Source organism: Pleurodeles waltl, chromosome 4_2 (assembly GCF_031143425.1).
Source record: "Pleurodeles waltl isolate 20211129_DDA chromosome 4_2, aPleWal1.hap1.20221129, whole genome shotgun sequence".
NCBI lineage: Eukaryota > Metazoa > Chordata > Amphibia > Caudata > Salamandridae > Pleurodeles > Pleurodeles waltl.
In genome coordinates this window covers 778,460,398-778,484,139 of record NC_090443.1, presented here as the reverse complement: position 1 = coordinate 778,484,139, position 23,742 = coordinate 778,460,398, and positions in this window count along the sequence as shown.

Here is a 23,742-nt window from a genome sequence, read left to right as displayed (position 1 = left end):
TTGCAAGGTCAACTAGCTGACGGTACACTGGTGGTTGTCTCAATCTCCTCATGGAAGGATATCTAGGTAGAGAGGCTAGAACGTACATTGAGAAAAGCACTTGACACATGTAAGCAGAACATGGCAAAATAGCACACATCTAACACTGTGGGACATGTGCAGCTGTTCTGACATATACTATTATGGGCATGCTGAAGCGCTATGGACACCATCCTTGCATCACAATGCAGAACCTGTAAGTCGTGTAGGACACATATCACATGTTTAATGTACCATAAGTGGCAGACTGAGCTGTTCGGCACTGATCAATAGCAATAGGATATACCAATATAGTGCCACCGCCTATGTGCCTCCGAGTATCTAAGCATGCCCATTAACGGATATACTGCCACATCATGTCACTGTGTCACGCATGTCACATGTCTTTGCATTACCATGATGGCACAATATAGGCTTACTCGACCATTTGGCCATTTGGCCGAATATGTGTATGATGCACTTATTTTGGCACATTAGTGCATGATATCGGTACAAAATGGCAGACGCCAGCACCATCCCCGCTGGGCCATGAAGGACCGCCAGCACAATCCCCGCTTGGCCATAAAGGACCGCCAGAACAATCCCCGCTGGGCCATGAGGGACCGCCAGCACATGCCCCACTGGGCCATGAAGGACCACCATCTCAAGCCCCACTGAACAGGGCACCGCCATCTCAAGCACCGCTGAACAGGGCACCGCCATCTCAAGCACCGCTGAACAGGGCACAGCCATCTCAAGCCCCGCTGAACAGGGCACCGCCATCTCAAGCACTGCTGAACAGGGCACCGCCATCTCAAGCACCGCTACCCCATGAGCGGCAGGGGCACTGACGCAACAGGGTCCGTCACGGGGTGGAAAAAGCACTCTGGGCACCAGTCCCCCTTCAGAACCAGTGGAGACTGTCATCCACTTGATACTGTGGCTTTGCACTCCGCAGGATTGAACAGTGGGCAAGCCACCCACTGTAGACACCTGAGAGACAGTGGCTTTGCACTCCCCAGGATTGAACAGTGGGCAAGCCACCCAATTGTGAGACTTGAGAGACTGTGGCTTTGCACTCCCCAGGATTGAACAGTGGGCAAGCCACCCTCTGTAGAGACTTGGGAGACTGTGGCTTTGCACTCCCCAGGACTGAACAGTGGGCAAGCCACCCACTTGTGAGACTTGAGAGACTGTGGCTTTGCACTCCCCAGGATTGGACAGTGGGCAAGCCACCCACTGTAGAGACTTGAGAGACTGTGGCTTTGCAGTCCCCAGGATTGAACAGTGGGCATGTGGCCCCCTCGTGGATTTGGTGTCGTGCACTAAAGCGGCTGAGGTGCCCCCCCTTTCCCTCCCCCTGAGGTGCCTGTTTTCTTGCTGTCTGATGCCCCTGCAGTGTTCTCTCTGTCATGGTCGGGGACCTTGTGTGGGCCTCGCCCATACCGTTTGGTCCCAGTGTTCCACGGACTTTCTTTGTGCAGTACCTGGACTACTATGCCTGGTATTTATTTTGTACATGGTGTATATATATATATTTCTGCCTACTTGTTTTTAATGTATTCCGATGGTTACACTCATTTTCTTTGGTCTTTGCATTCTTTCGAGGGGGCTTGGGGGGTGTAACTGTGATGTATTGATATGCATTAGTGTGTGTGTTGCGGTGGGTGAGGGTGGGGGTGTTGCATGTGTGTGTGTCTGTTTTTTGCCTCTCCTGTGTCGTAGGTGCTGTACTCACCATGGTCTTCGCTGCCGGTGTTCGTGCTCCTGGTAGAGGAGCAGGAAGACTATCCAAGGAAGAATTTGGAGTTCTGGTTCCATGGTGTCCTCGTTCCTCGTGGAGTGTGTAGAGGTGAGCGTTTTCCCTTTGAAATTCCTGTTTCCGCCGTGTTTTTATCTGCGGTGAATCCGCCCTGGAAGATGGCCTGTCATAATAGTGTGGGCGGTACATTGTCTCCCGCCTGTCTGTTGGCGGTGACCGCAGCGCTGTTTGTTTGTACCGCCGTGGCGGTCTGAGTGTTAAAGTGGCTGTCTTTGTTGGCGGTTTCCGCCACGGTCGTAATTGCAATTTTTTTACCGCAGGCCTGTTGACGGTCTTACCGCCGCTTTAACACCGTCCGCCAGGGTTGTAATGACCACCATAGTGCTTTTAAGCATATTCCTACTGTTATCACGTTTGCTTGGGTAGGCATCTGGTTACCTTGGCAGGAACCTTCCTTCCTCAGGCACAATTGTGTTCTGATGATGATCACGATATTGTGTTGAGGGATCGTTCTTATAAGTATTAGTACCGAACATAAGTGACACCACTAATGTATATAACATTATGGGGGTCATTACGACCCTGGCGGCCAGTGGTAAGGTGGCGGTAACACCGCCAACAGGCTGGCGGTGTTCCGACAGCAATTATGACCATGGCGGAATTGCCACGGCCATACCGCCGACCCCTCCAATATCCCGCCAGGATTCTGCCTGGCGGTCATAATCCCCAGAGCAGCGGTGCAAGCACTGCTGCCCTGGGGATTATGAGTCCCCGACCGCCAGCCTGTCCGTGGCGGTAGACACCGCCATTGAAAGGCTGGCGGTAAGTGGACTTGGGGTGCCCCTGGGGGCCCCTGCACTGCCCATGCACTTGGCATGGGCATTGCAGGGGCCCCCAGGAACAGCCCCATCGCGCATTTCACTGTCCGAATTTCGGGCAGTGAAATGTGCGACGGGTGCTACTGCACCCGCTGCACATCAGCATTGCCGCCGGCTCTATTACTAGCCGGCAGCAATGTTGATGTGACATTTCCACTGGGCTAGCGGACGGTAACACTGTTACCGTCTGCTGGACCAGCGGAAATGTCATAATAGGGAGCCAGGAATACCGCCGGCAATGGGGGTATTCTGTCTCCCGCGGCCTCGGTGGTCTTTTTACAAGACCGCCTGAGGTCGTAATGACCCCCTATGTCACTTTATGTCACTTGATGAATGCCTGACTGTATACAAAATTGCCTTGTGTTGGCAATATTACATTTTACTTGATGACTTTTGTTCCCACTAATGCTGTTTTAGGTTTAACCCCTTTGCTGCCAGGCCTTTTCCCCTTCAGGTGCCAAGCTTTTTTTGGCTATTAGGGGCACTTTGCACTTAGGCCCTTATAATTTTGTGTCCACATAAGCTACCAACACCTAATTTGCGTCCTTTTTTCCAACATCCTATGGATTCTAGAGGTACACAGACTTTGTGGATTCCTCTAAAGGAGACCAATAAATTAGCCAAAATACAGCAATTTATTTATTTTTATTTTTTTTTAAATGGGAAAAAGGGCTGCAGATGGAGGCATGTGGTTTCTTCCCTGAAAATGGCATCAACAAAGGGTTTGTGGTCCTAAAATCACCAACTTCCCAACTTTCAGGACCAGGCAAACTTGAATCAGAAAACCCAATTTTTCAACACAATTTTGGCATTTTACTGGGACATAACCAATTTTTACTATTTTTTGTGCTTTCAGCCTCCTTCCAGTTAGTGACAGAAATGGGGGTGAAACCAATGTGGGATCCCAGAAAGCTAAACATTTCTGAAAAGTACACAAAAGTCTGAATTCAGCAAGGGGTAATTTGTGTAGATCCTACAAGGTTTTCCTGCAGAAAATAACAGCTGAAATTAACAAATATTGAAATCGAGGTGAAAAAAGAGCAATTTTTCTCAGCATTTTACTCTGTAACTTTTTTCTGCAATGTCAGATTTTTTAAAGCAATATGCCGTTACATCTGCTGAACTCTTCTGGTTACAGGGATATATACCGCGTGTAGGTTCATCAAGAACCCTAGGTACCCAGAGCCAATAAATGAGCTGCACCTTGCAATGGGTTTTCATTCTACACCGGGTATACAGCAATTCATTTGCTGAACTATACAGAGTGAAAAATAGGTATCAAGAAAACTTTTGTATTTCCAAAATGGGCACAAGATAAGGTGTTGAGAAGCAGTGGTTTTTGCACATCTCTGAATTCCGGGGTGCCCATACTAGCATGTGAATTACAGGGCATTTCTCAAATAGATGTCTTTTTTACACACTGTCTTACATTTGGAAGGAAAAAATGTAGAGAAAGACAAGGAACATTAACACTTGTTTAGCTATTCTGGGTTCCCCCAAGTCTCCCAAAAACAATGGTATCTCACTTGCGTGAGTAGGCCTAATGCTTGCAACAGGAAACGCAACATGGACAGATCACATTTTTACATTGAAATCTGACGTGTTTTTTGCAAAGTGCCTAGTTGTAGATTTTAGCCTATAGCTCAGCCGGCACCTAGGGAAACCTACCAAACCTGTGCATTTTTGAAGATTAGACACCTAGGGAAACTAGGATGGGGTGACTTGTGGGGCTCGCACTAGGGTCTGTTACCCAGAACCCTTTGCAAATCTTAAAATTTGGCCAAAAAAATACTTTTACCTCACATTTCGGTGACAGAAAGTTCTGGAATCTGAGAGGAGCCACAAATGTCCTTCCACCCAGCGTTTCCCCAAATCTCCTGATAAAAATGGCACCTGACTTGTGTGGGTAGGCCTAGCGCCATGACAGGAAATGCCCAAAAACACAACATGGACACATCACATTTTCCCAAAGAAAACAAGGCTGTTTTTTGCAAAGTGCCAAGCTGTGGATCTTAGCCTCTAGCTCAGCCGGAACCTAGGAAAACCTACCAAACCTGCACATTTTTTAAAACTAGACACCTAGCGGAATGCAAGATGGGGTGACTTCTGGGGCTTTCACCAGGTTCTGTTACCCAGAATCCTTTGCAAAACTCAAAATTTGGCCAAAAATACACTTTTTCCTAACATTTCAGTGACAGAAAGTTCTTGAATCTGAGAGGAGCCACAAATTTCCTTCCACCCAGCGTTCCCCCAAGTCTCATGATAAAAATGGTACCTCACTTGTGGGGTAGGCCTAGTGCCCGCGAAAGGAAATGCCCCAAAACACTATGTGGACACATTAAAATTATCAAATACTAAACTACTCGTTTTTGTGGGGGGGTACCTGCGTTTTTGGTCCTGGGCTCAGCAGGCATCTAGGAAAACCTACCGAACCCAAACATTACTGAAAACTAGACACGTGAGGGAATCTAGAGAGGTGTGACTTGCGTGGATCCCCCAATGTTTTCTTACCCAAACTCCTCAGCAAACCTCAAATCTAGCTAATAAGATCACTGTTTTCCTACATTTCTGTGTGGGATCACCACACCGGGACACATTATCTACCACCCAACATTCCCCTCAGTCTCTCGGTAAAAATTATACCTTACTTGTGTAGGTGGGCCAAGTGCCTGTGTCAGGGAAGAGCCAAAAACATGTTGAAATTGAGGGTGACCCAAAGCGTGTCCAAAATGGCAGTTTGAAAAAAATCATTTTTAGGCTGACAAGTGGGGCAGAATTTGTATTGGTATAGATGAGACAATGCTGTGGTAGGAAAGACTGTTACCCCCTTCAGTTGGGGTGGGGGCATAACCAGGCCCATACTGGTTGGTAGCCACCACCACACTATTTGTTTATTTTTTTAATTCCCTGGCATCTAATAGACTTTCTGCCCCCCTGGTGTAGATCGAGGGTAATTGCCTAATAGAAATAGGCTGATGTGCCCCCAAGGGGGGAAGAAATGGCCTAAAAACAATTTGTCCTCCTCCAGGGAGCGACTCCTGCCTAAGGGGTCGCCCCCAATATAAATAAAAAATATCCCTGGTGTCTAGTGGCTTTTGCCCCTTATGGGGGCAGATCGTCCTAATTAATATAGGCCAATCTGCCCCTGTGGGCGCAGAAAAGGCCTAGTAAACAAACTGACCCCTGGGGAGTGACCATTGCCTAAGGGATCACTCCCCTTATCAATATAGAAAAAAAAAAACAATTCCTGGTGCCTAATGGCTTCTGCCCCCCCTGGGGGCGGGTGGGAAGTAGGCCCTCAGGGGGAGTGCCAGCGCTTACCCGAGGGCCTATACCAGGACATAATGGTTGCATCCTTGGCGCCTCAGCACCGTGCCACCGGAAGTAACCATTACATCTATGGCGGGGAAGGAGTTAATAAATGTGGTTTGGAAATTCAAATTTAGACTACATTGTGCGTTTATGGGGTATTGGATCAAAATATTTTCTCCTTGTGATTCTATTGTTCTTCCTCAAAACTGACATCAAGTTCAGGCAGCCACCATTTTAGGGTGCAAAGCTGAGTATTTTTAAATTGGTAGTGCGTCACCAGCACTCAAAATGGAGGCTAGCGTCTATACAAATGTCAAATACAAACAACACTGTTTTTGGCAAAATATGACACTTTAAAAACTGAACTGTGACTGTGTTTGACATCGATAGTACCGCAGAGGAAGTAATACCTCCGTTGATTATAAAAAAAACAGTGCAAATAATGCATCACAAATGTATTATTTGGACATAGTTTTAAAAAAATGAAAAAATTTGTTTTGAAGTTTAAAAATGTTGATAACAGTGTGTGTACTTGTATGACGCAATGCCATTCCTAATGTTACCAAGACATAAGATGTGTGTTGACCAACAAAGAATGGTGTGACCATTTAAGTTAACAGCACACCAATGAAAGTTGGCTAGGACATGCCCCAGATACTGTCACAGCGTATTGAAAAGAGCCAGTGGTGACAAAATTAAGTTCTGCCAGGAGTTTCACTATTGGTGTTATTAGTGTTGGATTCCTGTTGTGAGGCAGGAGATCAGGCCCCAACTGGTGATACAAATCCAGTGTAGTTTGCCTATTTAATCTGAATTTCTTTATTATGTATCTTTCATCCATGATGAAAAGGTCTGGAAATGGTCTGGAGACTTAAGGATATCTTCTTCGTCCCATTCCTGGATTCCCATGTTTGCATGTACGGAAAGCAAACTATCACTTAAAATGGTCACACAATACTTTCACAATCAATAAATTTTTTATGTCTTGGTTAGATTAGTGATCTTATTGTATCATATATGTATACATCATTTTAAAACATGTTTGAAACCTCAAATCTCGTTTTTTTAGATGCTTGTCAATTCTTTCTACAAATAATGTATGAATAGTATATTTGAAATGTTTTATTTGCACATTAGTTTTCTTTTCTTTTTACAATTACTGTTAACTGACTTATAACATGCACTGCAGTACTATCAATGTCAAACACAGTAATGGTTCACTTTTTAAGGTGTCAAGTATTGGCAACAACAGGGTGGTACATACCTGAGATTGGAATACAAAGTAGCCACTATTTTCAATACTAGTAATGCACAAACAATTTAAAAAATACACAGTTTCACGTCCAAAAAGGATGGTGCTTGACATTGCTGTTAGGACATTGGCTATCCGACAGCTGTCTGCAGAAGTTTACGGTTTAGTAGGTGTAACACTCCACAACGGACACTACCATAGGCTAACATGTGTGACAGCTACACATGAAAGCCAATGACTGTGCTGTCATGGTGTGTACGCCTTGGAATTGTACGTGACATCTGGAACAAAGTTCACTTGCCTCATAACACTGCAGCCAACAACCCACCTCACCTTTTGCTGCTGTTACCAACCTCTGGTGGGCAGGATGCTGGTCAAAACAGGTGACAAGGCCCCTGCCTTCTCCCCTGAGGAATTGGAGCTTCTCACCAGGGAGGTCCTGTCCCTGTGCAGACAGATCTATGGGAACTCAGAGGAACAGGTACATGTCAAAGTAATGTGTTCCTTCTTTATACACAGGCTAGTTTGCACATTTGTGTCCAGAGTGGAGTGTGGTTATTGGAGTGTAGTTAACTCAGTGATTTAGCTGGGTGCAGAATGTTCTTTGACAATGTTAGAAATCTCTGTACATTGAAAAGAAAAGTTCTCTGAAATAATTGGCTGAATTTTCGGTTCATGTTACTCACAATTCCAGATTTAGTTGGACAAACTTATTTGGCCCCTTACTTCCAGATGTCAGTAGACACTGTACCACTAGCGAAAACATACAGCCCATGTTAGAATGAGTAAAATGTAAAGTGCAAAAATAATCTTTTAAGTTATGGAGTTGTCTGATGCTGTTCTGTCAAGTGAAATTTCATCCATATTTTGTAGTAAGGGCATCTGTATGTTTCAGACTTGTCATGGTGCCACATATTTCCTGCGCTGCTACTCTAAATGACGCAGGCTCTCAATCATCTATACAAGTATGTTCCATTACTACACACACGTGTTCATACATCACCCAAAACTATGCTCTCACTCACACATGGCAACCCTTCCAAATAGGCCTTAGTCACTGTTTGTAGTGGAACCCATAGAATCTGGCTCTTACAAGATTAGGCATTAAGTCAATGTAGCGGTGTGTGGGGTTATGTGAAAATAACATACAGGTTGTTTGTCCTTTAGTATCTCACAATGATTCGGGCTAATCAGGAATGGGCCTCACAATAGGAAAGGTTTCATATCCCTGGTCTAGATGATGTTTGTGGCCTGGTTTGGTAACATGCAGAGATATAAAGTGTTCAGGGTACTCAACAGATCACTGCAAATTAGAACTTCTGAGGAACTTTTAAATGTTTGAAAATAACATGTACTGGCTGTTTTGGGAATGCATGTGATAGATGCAGCAAAAGTGTGTCCCACCACTACAAACAAAATCACTCAAAACCTTTCTTGTTGTTATTTATTCTCATCCAAAAATGTCAATGCCCATCAAAAACACAACACTTGGAAGGCCATTGTCAATAAGGTGCAGACCGTGGGGTCCATAAGTGGAGCAGTCTGCATTGCAGGAAGAGATGGGAGGGCCTAAAATGCTGGGCTAGAAAGTCAGCTCAGACAGTTCTCCTAATGAGGCAAGCGGTTTCGCCACATCCAGACCCTCTAATGGCCCACATCCTTGCGGTAGCCTACCAGGAGCTTTATGGGTAGTTATAGTCCCAATAACAGCAACAAGGGGGTGAGTTATTGTTTTAGCTATTCTTGTTGTTTAACCTTTCTATTGACAGCAATGTTGTATGGTATCAACCTGATTGCTGACACACGTTGAACGCACAGGAGGATTTCTTGCGGTGTAAGTTTATTAGATAGGGTCTGATACTGTGTTTGGTGTATTGATTTATGCTAAAGGTTGCCACTAGATTCTTAATCAGAAGTCAAGTACTGTTTTGAGCAGACACATGTCTGCAAAAGAGGTACCTGCAATATTTCTTGTGAGAGAGTTGTGCCAAACTTGTCCCATTTGAGGTTTATTGCAGGTGTAAGGCTCCATCACAAATATGAGTAGGTGAGGTAGGCCCTATTACTGGTGACATGGCATACTAAGAACTTGTGATACAGGTAATGTTTCAGACTTTTCATTGGTAAGTTGGTATAATGGCAAAATGATAATGAGCATCTGGTCCAAAAGGACTGGAAACGTACAATAGCATTATCCCTTATCTGAAACATGATAGAAATATGTTTTCACAGTAAGATTCAAGTCAGTTCATGTACATAGTAGCAGACTGGCATGCAGCCTTAGTCCTCCACAAATGTGCATGTAAGCCAGTGTGTGTCAACCAACATTAATTATTAAATCAACCTGTACTGATTGAATGGTGAGTTACTCGTACCCCAATCAACATTTCAGTGTCTTTAGTTAAGTCCAGATGAGAACTCAATGATGGTGAGAAATGTGATACTTAAAGGGACATTTTGAGATCAGATGGATGGTTACATCACATAGATGTTAGAGCATCCCATCTTCAACAGTCAATATCAGGTCCAAAACATGACTCTTTTGGAAATGTGAACATGTTTTTGCTCCGTTCTGAAGTGGGTTAGTAAAGTATTAAGGCCTATGTATATACTCATGTTGTCAAAGCCATTTGTCAATCCACTACAAATATATTGTAGTAAATATCCTCAACAGCCTTGAAGGTGGTTAAATAGGTAGACTTCTAACACATTTTGTGAGCAAAGTTCATTTTCTATTCTATTTAAATAGATAAACTCACACTGTTGTTTCTGTGTATTCAGCATCATCTGGGCAATGCAAATGTGACATTGACCACATCGGTGAGGAAGAAGCTGGCCACTGTTGTGCAGACACCCCAGACACAGAAGGACCCACTGCCATGGAAGGTAAGGTGACTGGCACAGAGGCCACTAGCGATACGTCATCATCTTCAGAGGCCTCCACATAAGACCATTCCTTAGTGGTGGTGGACCCTACCACAACATTACCATCTGCATTGTTACATGCCACCCATATTCCCATCTCCACTGTCCCTGTTACTCCAATCCCCCAGTTGGCTGTACCTGCACCCTAAAAAGAGTGTTGTCACCTTCGTTGCAGGTATCTTCCCCCACGCCTATCTCCCAGGCTACACTCAGTGAGGAGGCTATTGACCTCTTCCTGACAATCTTTGTAGGCCACACTGCACTACTGTATGACATCCAAGGGCCTAGAGGCCAGATGACACAAATGCTAACTTCCCTGGATGACACAGTGCCATGTCTGGCCTACAGATGTCATTCCACGGTCTGGCCTCCTCACTGACCTCAGTCTCCCATCCATCCCAACCTCATGCCCGAACTCCCACCGTTTCCTCACCCCAATTCATATTCCCATAACTTATCCAGAACACATTCACTCCTTTGTGCGTATCCACTCCATGCACACAGACACATCCAAAAACACAGACACACACACAAACATACAGACACTATACCCTTCACAACCACCACCACAAGCATAATCACAGGTACCACTACCACACACACATACACAGCCACCACCACCACACCAAAAGACACCACATCTACCAACATACAAACATGCACAGTCACTACCACCACATCTGCAAATACCATATCAACCACCACACAAACATGCCAAACCACCACACACATATATGCACCAGCACATCCGCAGGTACCACAACCACACATTGCATCTCCACAGCGCACCCATCTAAACATATACATACAGTAGACATTACACACTATAGACAAACACTAATACTCATCAGAACAATAGCCAACCTGAAAATAACACAAACCAAAACTTACACCACATACACCAGACCCACAGGCAACTGCACCATCAACAGAAACAAGCACATCACCCACTGCCACTCCTTCAACCTCTCAACTCAAACTCCCTGCCAAACACCCTACCCATTTTTACATGGAATACCTTTTATTTGTCCTGGCCCTTACTCCTTCCACATCCCGAACCACCCTTCCCAAATGTAAACCCACTGCTCCCAAATACAAACCCACCTCCCAAAATCCAAACCCACCGCCACAAAATCAAATCCACCCCTCAGAAATCCAAATACATATCTAACTCAGCACACACACACAACTGCACTACCAACACAAAACACACAAATCAAGCACACACCACAAGCATCCATCACCCACTATGCACCACCCATACTCCATCAATCACCCTACACTGCACCCTTACACACACAACACCCCCCCCCCCTCAACACAACCACTACCATGTCCCCACAAAAGCACAGACAATGAGTTGAGGGTCATGGTAGATGAAATCATCAGGGTAGAGCCACAACTGTTTGAGCACAGGTCCAGCAAACCTCGATAGTCAGAAAAATTAAGTTGTGGCAGAGAATAGTTGACAGGGTGAACTCAGTAGGCAACCATCCATGCACAAGAGAGAACATCAGGAAGAGGTGGAACGACCTACGGGGGAAGGTGCGTTCCATGGCATCACAACACCAGATCGCCGTGCACAAGACTGGTGGTGGGTCCCCATTTACTGCCCCACAGTTCGCATCTTGGGAGGAGAACATTTGGACATTCTACATCCTGAGGGCCTGGCTAGAATACCTGGGGGACTGGACTCTGGTAAGTACCCACAACTTTCATGTCATGTCAATTGTCGTGTCCTGCATGCTTCCTCACCACCCAAATACTCCCCAATGTACTGCATGTCTAACTACACATCCCACCCATCCATTTAATCTGCATGCCACACCTCTACCCAGCCCAACTGCCCATGCAGCCCTTGGCAAAAGCACAGATAGCATTGGCTAATATTAGCACTACGACCCCTACAATGCACTAGCCCATCTACGTGAATACCTGGAAAGTGCACATCACATCACATCACATCTGGAAAGTGCACATCACATCACATCCCTTGCAGGTATGACTATTGTACTAGCTATACCAACTTGATGGTACAACATCAGACCACTACATGGTAATGACAGCAATCCAATGAAACATCACAATGCCAAACAAGGCTAAACATAGCTAACGCATGGTGATTAATCAAATTGGCCACTACTCAGGAGCCAGAACCCAGAAATTGATCCACCATGGTATGGAATGTAAGAGACCAGACTCCATGCACATGCACAACATGTACAGACAGGGCAATTAACCTTGCATAGACACATACCCTCCTCCCACTGGGACAGCATGCTGCAATGCTCAGCCAACTCCCAAGCCTGAATAGTCACTAGGTAGCAGTGCAGAACAGTCATGCAAACTGTCAGACCGTTCCAGTACCCATCCACACAGCCAGAGTTACTAAACCTGAATGACACCAACTAAAATGGACTATGGTACACATGCCAAAGACCGCTAACTACCACCAAAGGTATGCTGTGCAGCATCTGTCACTGTCATTGCTAGTAATCATGTCAAAACAATGTATTCATATGATAACGAGATAACTAAACACATGTTCACAACTCACTCCATCCACAGGTACCCATGCCAGTGCCATTAATGAGAGGATACCAGAGCCTGCCAACCCTCCTCAGGATGAAGACCCCAATGGGGACAACACACCAGGATGTCTGGACACTGATGTCCTACCTGTCCCATCTGGTACATCTGATCAGTCTATGACTCCCTGCCTCACCCTGCCCACATCAATCCCCCCAACCCTGTGGCTTCTACATCACAGCCAACCCTTCATTCCCAAACCTGTATCCCAAGGACTGTTCAAACTATTGTGTGCCCCACAGTACAGGGACCTAAGTCAAAACCTCACACCCCGACAATGAAGGTCATGCAAACACTGGGAGTGGGCATACCGTGCCAGGGGCACAGGCACATGGGGGCAGGGACATGGGAGGCCAAAGGATGGGCCTCCAAGGGACTCTACTGACCAGGAAACAATCTCCCAAGTCCTGGGAGCATACCAACAAACCCAGGACAGGATGAGCCAGATCATCCTCATGTTGGGGGGAACCAAAGGCTGCAGAGGGAATACCACTAGGAGGCCGTGCAGCAGTGGCAGGCCCACAAAGCCACCATGTCCTCCATTGCAGGGGTGCTGAGGGACATCAATACCACCATGCGTGCTTCCTCCACCCACCAGCAAGCCCCTTTGGCTAGCAACCTAACATCTGAGCCATCCACATCAGCGGCAGCTAGTGGAATGGAGGCCCTGCCAGGGGAACCACAGCCCTCAGACTCCCCTCCCTCTGTAGCTGAAGAACCCCAGCAGAGTAAGACATCCTCAGCAGGGGACACAGTACAACAGACATGGCCCAACACAGATGTCAGACAGTCCAAAATCCAGGGCCACACAAGAGTATAGTCAATATTCTAACCTGCAAAAATACAATGACAGAGAGTACCATCAGGATGGAAGGCATGGAGCCACAGAAAGCACACATGTAACAAATAGATGTCGTGCCCAGTGTAGAATATCTCCTAAGCACGGCCCCCCAGGGGTTAACCTATACATCACCGAGAACGGATTATTCATCATAAATCACTTTAGCTGTCCTCTGTCATGTACAACCCCCAATTCTCAAATCATGTACCAATGGCTGATGACTATGAATGCTGCAAGCCTTAGGTAGTAGAGGCACATATTTCAATATCACAGTCAGTTGGTGGAATGACATGAGAACAGGAGAATACAGCAAAATAGCTCAATACTAGTCTGTACATTGGAGATGTGAATCTAAAAACCTTCAGTGAATGCACTTGTTAGAGTGAGACAATTTTACTGTGCACCTTACATTCAACCAGTCAGCTCCCACAACAGACACATAAGGATAGGACCACATTACACCCCACTGATGAGTCCACTCAGGAGGACTATTGTCAGCAAATCATGTGGATATATAACACTTGCAAACCCACTCTCCCCATACCTGTATGTCACTGGAAGTATTGATTGATGAGCTCAGTCCTGGAGTCAGCTGCACCTTCCTCCTCAGCCTCCTCATCACTTTCCATGTCAGCATTACCACCCACTGGTCCAGTTGCCTCACCCTCATCAGCTAGCAATGGCATCTGATGTCTCAGGGCTAGATTGTGGAGCATGCATCATTCTACTATCTGGCATACCTTTAACGGTGAGTAGAGGTGCCTCCAGATAGGTCCAGGCACCTGAATCTGGCATTCAGGAGTCAAAATGTTCTCTCAATTACACTCCTCATCCTCCTGCGGGCCTCATTGAAACAGAGTTTCCCATCTGTGGCATGGTACCTCACTCGTGTCAACAGCCACTGAAGGTTAGGAAATCCAGAGTCACCTGTGTGAAAAAATGTAGGACCAGTGAAAAGTGCAGGTACAGCGATAGGGAAGAATGTGATGACAGGTGCCATAACAGTGAAACACCTTCATATACATACATACCAAGGAGCCCGGCCCTCTGTGTGTGTGGTCATGCCATCATGTGTGCAACATTACTGTTCCTCAAAATGAAGGAGTCATGCACAGATCCAGGAAACTTGGCTGTGAGATGTGTTGATCTGCCAGACACACCTCCTGAGCATTTATGGAGTGGTAGTTCTTTCTGTTCCTATACACCTGTTCATTGGCACTGTGAGGGACCAGGGTTATATGGGTGCCATCAATGGTCCCTTTCACATGAGGGATGTGTCCCATACCAATAAAGTCTACCTTCATATAGGCCAAATCAGAACATTGGGGGAATCTGATGTAGCTATCCAGGTGTTTCAACAATGCACCCAGTACATCCTTCAACACACAACTGAACATGGGCTGTGAAATCAATGCTGTCAAGCCCACATTATTCTGAAAGGAGCCTGTGGCAAGAAAGCGTAGCACTGAAAGAACTTGTACCATGGGAGTGATGCAATAGGGATTGCGTATGGCTGGTATGGGATTAGGCTCCAACTGTGTACATAGATCCATGATGCTCTGACAATTCAGACGATAGGTCTGGATGATATGCCTGTCCTCCATGGTTGCAAGGTCAACTAGCTGACGGTACACTGGTGGTTGTCTCAATCTCCTCATGGAAGGATATCTAGGTAGAGAGGCTAGAACGTACATTGAGAAAAGCACTTGACACATGTAAGCAGAACATGGCAAAATAGCACACATCTAACACTGTGGGACATGTGCAGCTGTTCTGACATATACTATTATGGGCATGCTGAAGCGCTATGGACACCATCCTTGCATCACAATGCAGAACCTGTAAGTCGTGTAGGACACATATCACATGTTTAATGTACCATAAGTGGCAGACTGAGCTGTTCGGCACTGATCAATAGCAATAGGATATACCAATATAGTGCCACCGCCTATGTGCCTCCGAGTATCTAAGCATGCCCATTAACGGATATACTGCCACATCATGTCACTGTGTCACGCATGTCACATGTCTTTGCATTACCATGATGGCACAATATAGGCTTACTCGACCATTTGGCCGAATATGTGTATGATGCACTTATTTTGGCACATTAGTGCATGATATCGGTACAAAATGGCAGACGCCTGTCTTGCGGCACTGGACTGTTGGAAGTGACCCAAGTCTGCTGGCATATTTTGTCATGATGGCAGGTGGTCACAACCCATGTGCAATTTGTCATTGGTTAACATTGCTGCCATTGTCAGATTGGTGACCGGCGGTGACGGTCCATTTTCTATAGCCTTGCTCACTTGACTACTGACACTGTTGCTAGCAAGTCCTCCATGACCTGAGCTTCTGTGTACTGTCTCTGGGAGCCATCATGCCACGTCTTGCAGGTGATAGGGCCCAAGCCTTCACCCCAGAAGACCTGGAGTAGCTTGTGGAAGGGGTCCTACCTCTGTAGGAACAGCTATATGGGGCAAAGGAGAGGAAGGTGAGCCCAATGCCATAGTCATGAGTGATAGGGGTGCGTGTGATGGTGAATGGGGTAAGAGTACCAGAGAGCGAGTATATGCATGCAGAGGGCATAAAGTGAAGGCATGTGGACAGAGATGGGTATGTGTGGGCACTTGGAGAGTCAGATGTGTTTAGGACACTCCTGTTAGTATGGTGCCAGTGTACATGTCTTTCTCCTTTTGTCTGTGTCATCCATGCAGATGAATGCCCATCAGAAGAAAGGGATCTGGTGTGCCTTCACCAAGTAAGTGCAGACCGTGGAAGTCCACAGCCGGAGGAGCACCCACTGTTTCAAGGGGTGGGAGGACCTGAGACACTGGACCCAGAAGACAGCAGAGGCTCAGCTGGGGTTGTCCTCCCAATGGGGCAGGGGTGCCTATCGGAGCCTGACCCCCCTAATGACCCACATTTTGGTGGTGGCCTACCCTGAGATGGTTGGGCATTTGAGGGACTGTATCCTGGGACTTGGCTCAGGTTGTAGGAGATTATGGGGGTCATTCTGACCCCCGCAGGCGGCGGAAGCCGCCCGCCTTGCAGGAACCGCCAGAAGACCGTACCGCTGTCGAAAGACCGCGGCGGTCATTCTGAGTTTCCCGCTGGGCTGGCGGGTGACCGCCAGAAGGCCGCCCGCCAGCCCAGCGGGAAACCCCCTTCCACGAGGATGCCGGCTCCGAATGGAGCCGGCGGAGTGGATGGGGTGCAACGGGTGCAGTTGCACCCGTCGCGATTTTCAGTGTCTGCCACGCAGACACTGAAAATCTGAATGGGGCCCTGTTAGGGGGCCCCTGCAGTGCCAATGCCAATGGCATGGGCACTGCAGGGGCCCCCAGGGGCCCCACGACACCCGTTCCCGCCAGCCAGGTTCTGGCGGTGGAAACCACCAGAGCCAGGCTGGCGGGAAGGGGGTCGGAATCCCCATGGCGGCGCTGCTTGCGGCGCCGCCGTGGAGGATTCCCAGGGGCAGCGGGAAACCGGCGGGACACCGCCGGTTTCTCGTTTCTGACCGCGGCTGTACCGCCGCGGTCAGAATGCCCATGGAAGCACCGCCAGCCTGTTGGCGGTGCTTCCGCGGTCGTTGGCCCTGGCGGTCCATGACCGCCAGGGTCAGAATGACCCCCTATATGCCTCACTTTAGCTTATGTGACAATGTAGTCAATGCTACATATATGTAGACTAGTGGGAATGGGTAGTAACCACCCGGCCTGAGTATAAGTTGTAGATGTGTTAGGATGGTTTGCTGTCAGTGGATGTACATCTCCCATATCAAGACATCTCCATATCTGCATTGTGGAGATGGTCTAATGACATTGGCACATGTGTGACTCCATCCTGCCTTTACTATGGAGGATGTGAGCGTGTGTATCACCATACCCATTGAGTAAGACCTGCTTCATCCATCTGCATTTGAGCATTTGTGGCTCTAAGATGTCAGTCCACTCCCATCTGCATAACACACCTCTATAAGCAACTGTGTGACTCACGTTTTATCACAGGAACTATATACATCAAGTATAGGTAATGATATTGACTCCATGTGAAGCAGCCATTACATTTCCACCACAGATAAGGCCATTACATTTACACCACAGATATGGCCTTTATAGGACTGGACTAATGGCTTGATAGTTGTATCCCTATATATTGGTCATCTACTATCTATAGGGTATGTGAAGGTTGCTAAAGTAGGAGAATTTGAAATGTACCCTTGATTTGGCCTGATGCAATTGTCATGCATTTCTAAGTTCTAGACTTGTGGGGATGAAACCTTGAACTCAATTGGATAGTACTATAGGTGGTAGGTGCCTAGGCAGACCACGTCATTGTCCATATGTGATTTAAATGCCATGTATGTCAATGCTCTAGTAATTACAGTGCAGTGCAACATAGCTTAGTTGCTGCCTATACCATGTCTCAGTGGTTACTTGGGAGCACATTTGATGGAATGAGACAATGTCTGCTACCCTTGGCCTAGCTGAAGTGGGCGATTAGGACAGGATTGGGTACTGTATGACTTATGAGATGTTGATGTGAAATCAGTGTTTCTCTCTTGAGCTTGCCCTATGTAGTAATGGGAAGTTCTGTCTGGGCAAAGGCAGTGGTGTTGGTTCATGTGTGCATAATGCTTACATGTATTTACCGTCTGAGATATGTGTTGTCTAGACTTTGGTACAGGTATTCACAATTCTGGAATGATGTGAGTGAGGGTGGTGTTATCTAGTTGTGATGTCCTACTGGTAAAACTGCATGTGTGGTGCTATTGTATGTGGACCATGATGTCATATGTGTGTTCCTGAAATCATCAGTTGTGACACTGTACTCAGTGATGAACGAGTAATATGTGCAACATGGGCCACTGTAGCTACACTTAGATGTATGATTAGTTGTGATATACATATGTTTGGTGTCTGCAGATCTTCCTCTGTGATTGGGCCAGACTAACCACATGCCTGTACCCCAAACTTATATCGTACACATCAGATGTCAACATTGTGGGTATCTAACTTTTAGTGGTTAAATCAGTTATTAGATCTATATTGGCATTTCTGTACAGAGTGTTAGGTCAGCCATGTAATGTAACAGGCAGATGCTGTCTGGTGTGTGAGTGGAGTAGTCTTCACAGTCATGGACCTTTAACCAAGGACATGGACTGATCGGCTGTTGTAACTGTACAGGCCTGATGTGTTTAGTTCAGGCAGATGCACTTCCAATGGGTGATATAAGTATGGAGAGGGGTGATGTGGAATCAGGGAGTCATTTGTACTTCATCCAGGGGATAATGTGTGTTAGACCTGGCATCCTTTTCGTCGTCTCCCTAACTTTTTCCTCTACTTCCCAGGTTGTTGCTGTCCTGTTTTTGTATATGCTGGGCACTTTATCACTGTTGACCAGTGCTAAAGTGCAAGTACTCCGTATATGAAATTGTAGGTGTAATTTTCTTTTCCATATTTGAAATTATTGATTTACCAGTAAGTCCCTTGCAAAGTGCACTAGAGGTGTGAAGGGCCTGTAAGACAAATGCTACTAGTGTCGGCCTGCAGCACTGATTTTGCCACCCACATAAGTAGCCTTGTAAACATGGCTCAGAACCGCCACTGCAGTGTCTGTGTGCGCAGTTTTAAACCGCCAATTCGACCTGGCAAGTGTACCCACTTGCCAAGTTCAAATCTTCCCTTTTGGTACATGTAAGGCATCCCTAAGGTAGGCCATAGTAGGCCCGTGGGCATGGTGCAGCGTATGTTAAAGGTAGGACATGTACTTGTGTGTTTTTACATGTCCTAACAGTGAAATACTGTCAAATTCGGTTTTCACTGTTGCAAGGACTGTCTCTCTCATAGGGTGACATGGAGGCTGCCTTTAGATATCCTTAAAGTGTTGTTTCCCTTTGAGAGCACATGGAAATATGGAGTTTGTGGTCTCTGAACTCATAATTTCAAAATTACATCTTTTAGTGAAGTTGGTTGTTAGATTGTTAGTTTGAAAATGCCACTTTTAGAAAGAAGGCATTTGGTTTTGCTTAAAACATTCTGTGACTCTACCTGTTTGTGGATTCCCTGTCTGGGTCAAACTGATAGTTGGGCTATTTGTGAATATCCTCTAGACAGTGACACAAAGGGAGTTGGGGTGTAGCGTGCATATCCTGATGAGCCTTCTGGGCTAGAGTGGAGGGAGGAGTGGTCACTTACACCTGAAAGCGCTGTGCCTGCCCTCACACAATGCAGTCTCCAACCCCCTGGTATGTGTCTGGGGCCTGGCCTGGGCAAGGCAGGATCCTGTAAACAACAGAGACTTTTCTTTGAAGTTGGGCAACGTCAAAGGCAGAAAGGGGAGTAAACTCCAGACTTTAGATCACCTCAAGACTACTTAAAGGATTCAAGAGGAACCTCTGCCAAGGAGTAGAGCTAAAGTGATGAGGAGAAGTGCTGCCCCTGCCACTGACTGTGATTTATTGGGTTATCCTGCAGTTGATGATTCTGCCTGTGAAAGGGGACAAAGACTGGAATTTGTTGTGCATTCCTACTTGAGAGGTGTCTCCAAGGGTATGGACTGAGCTTGGATCCTGTTTCTGAAGCCTTAGGAACAGCAATGGCTTCACCAACCAGTCGCTGAGTCTGCATGTTGTGGACTCTAGCTTGTCAGAAGGTGCCATTCCACTTTCTGGCCCCCGAGAGTGAATTTATGGTGAAATCCTGTGAAATGACACCAAACAACGCTGTGCAACTTCATAAGGATGCCGCTGCACGGAACACGTGATGCCGCCTGTTCATCGAATGGCTAAATCTTTGCGAAATCAATCTCAAATTTACTTCCTCTTACAGCAATCAGAAGATCGAATGTTTAGACATTTAAATTTTTGAAAACAATAGACATCTGCAAATCACCCTCTATACCAAGCCAACAGCCAAGAACACTCTGCTGTATTTCAACAGTTATCACCCCATGAGTCAGAGACAAAGCATTCCTTTTAGTCAATTTCTCAGAATCCGTAGATACTGCAGAAATCTCATTGAATACGATAAAAATGCCACCAAAATGAGAGATAATTTTCTTCAGAGAGGGTACCCTCAGAGAGTTGTAAGAGATGCGTACAAGAGGGCCAAATATTACAATCGAGAACACTTACTAGATACCAGTTACCAACACCATGAACAACAGGACAGGATGGTATGTGTTATCAAACATTCAAACATAAATAGCAAGATCCAAGGGATTATCAATACCAGTTGGAATATTCTAAATATCAACAGTGGGGATTCCCCTATCCCCAGACCTATGTTTGCGTTTAGAAGAAATGCAAACCTTAGAGATAAACTGGTTCCTTCTCGTGTTCGAAGTTCCAATAAATTCATTCAAAAGAGCATTACGTGGACACAACCTATACTGGGCAATCATTGCTGTGGCACATGCCATGCTTGTGCCCAGGCTCTAATTTTGGATGTGTTCGAATACAACAACAGGACTATAAAATTAAAAAAACTGACAAACTGCCTGAGCAGTAATATTATCTATTGCATTTTATGTCCATGCCAATTGGCATATATAGGGGAGACGGGAAGACAGTTTAAGACGCGCTTTACTGAACACAAATCGGCAATCAGAAATAAACGCCTTATGGCCCCATTGGTAAACCACTGTATAGAACAACAACACCAGGAAGAAGAACTAAAATGGATAATATTGGAGAAAATCAACTCAGCATCTGAAGAACTAGAGAAATTTAGGAAAAAAAGATAAGTTTTCTGGATTTTCTGGTTGGATACAGTACAAAAGGGCTTAAATGAGCGCGTTCCATGGGAAAATTCTTTTCGGTAACTTATAAGTGATAGTGTAACTGTCTTTCATATGTCCTGCTTACTTGCCTATACCTACAGAGAAATGTATGTATTTGATACATAGTCCAAGATGGCGCCCATGGCTTTATCTTTTCTTGAACTAATGCTCTGGGTAAGTAGCTATTCGCTGGAATATTTTTTTTCCCATGTTCACACATATTTAGAATTTGTTGTCATTTGTCTGTTTAGCCCATATGGATAGATATATTAGGTATTTAGATCGTGATCACGCTTAATAGACTGCACTCTGTATTTCATTTCCTCTCCTTTCAATGGCTGCAGATATTTTTCCATTTCACTCTTCAAAATAGCGGCCTCAGTATCATTTTGGATCGTTGGATTTCTTACAATTTAGTCCTCTGTTTATGTTGATGGCTCCAGGACCAGTATATACTGAATGCGGGCAATTTGCTTGGTTCTCTGTGCGGGTGTCTTTGGATCATTTGCGGGGTCTCCCCTTCTCTCTCTGTGCTGATGCTCACTGGATGGACGTCCACTCTGGGTGCCATGCAGTTGTCCCTTTGCAGTGGAGATTGAGGTCTTGGGGGTTTGTGCCCCACGCTGGAGTGCATTGTCTCTGTGATGCCCCTTGCTGCGGCGCTACTCTGAGAAACTTCCCTACGCTTTTCACTGTGGTTCTATATCAGGTAGGAGCCCCCGGTTGAGATATATGATGTTTCTTTGTTTAAAATTCAGTTACTTGGCACGTCCAAACCCTGTATTGGAAGTCAGAAGGCAACAATGACTGTATTACTACTTGAGGAGAGATATAGGGGGTCATTCTGACCCTGGCGGTCCGCGGAAGCACCGCCAACAGGCTGGCGGTGCTTCCTGGGCCATTCTGACCGCAGCGGTAAAGCCGCGGTCAGAAAAGGGGAACCGGCGTTTTCCCGCCGGTTTACCCTTGGCCCAGGGAATCCTCCATGGCAGCGCTGCTTGCAGCGCCGCCATGGGGATTCCGACCCCCTTCCCGCCATCCTGTTCCTGGCGGTTTTTACCGCCAGGAACAGGATGACGGGAACGGGTGTCGTGGGGCCCCTGGGGGCCCCTGCACTGCCCAGCCACTGGCATGGGCAGTGCAGGGGCCCCCTAACAGGGCCCCACAAAGATTTTCAGTGTCTGCTTTGCAGACACTGAAAATCGCGACGGGTGCCACTGCACCCGTCGCACCCCTGCAAATCCGCTGGCTCCATTCGGAGCCGGCTTCCTCTTTGCAGGGGCTTTCCCGCTGGGCCGGCGGGCGATCTTTTGGAGATCGCCCGCCGGCCCAGCAGGAAAGTCAGAATGACTGCCGCGGTCATTTGACCGCGGTGCGGTCTTTTGGCGGTCGGCGCCCGCCGCCCGCCGGGGTCAGATTGACCCCCATAGTGTGTAACCTTTGCTTCCTCTATTACAGATATCGTCCGATATGAGTCTTCGAACTGGCTTTTAATCCCCCTCTCAATTTGAGAATTCTTTGCTCGCCTGAAAAATATCGAGGTAACCACGTAGTGTCTATTTGTATACCACCATGAGGGGACACAATAAAAGTTGAGATAATGAAAAGGAATATAGGCACATACTGGCCAAGCATCCCTTAGGAGGATGGTAACACCTAGTTTGGCATGTAATTCACTCCTGTGCTCACTACTACACATTGCATCCCTAAAGCTTTTTTCACTCGGTGGAGCCTTGGGCACAAATATTAATTATATTTATATCTTTTCTCTTTCTCATTTACTTTTTCTTGGATCTTTGTTACATATAAATAATATATATATATACTTTTCTTTTCTATTCTTAGTTATTTAAGTCTGTTTTATGTATTGTGTATATTTGTTTGTGTGTGGTGGATTTGGAGGATGGGATCTCTGGACTACACATACAATTTATTTGTTTTTTCAGACAGACACATCCTGTTTTAAATTGCTCCCTTGAACTATGGATCTACATACAGAGACTAGTGCCTTGAAGAAGATGGGCGATAGTCAGTGATCGCAGTTCCACCAAAACGTACGGCAGCATTTCAACCCACTAAGCCAACATCAATTGTGGTTATCAAAAATAGTCCTTTGTAGTTTTCTCAAACTTTTGATCTACAATGAGGAAACATTAAAGACTTGGAGCCAGCAAGAACTCTGCTGTCATCTTATAAGAGGACCAATTCTAAGTTGGACTCTAAATCCAGAGGACCTGTGACTTTGGGCCTCTTTCTATCAAGTGACATCAAAATCATGGGATCAAGATCATGTTCAGCATGTGGATGTCGATTTACTAGGAGGCAGTTTACAAGATATAAATGTATATTATACTATGTCTGCCTTCCTCTTTATTTAGTT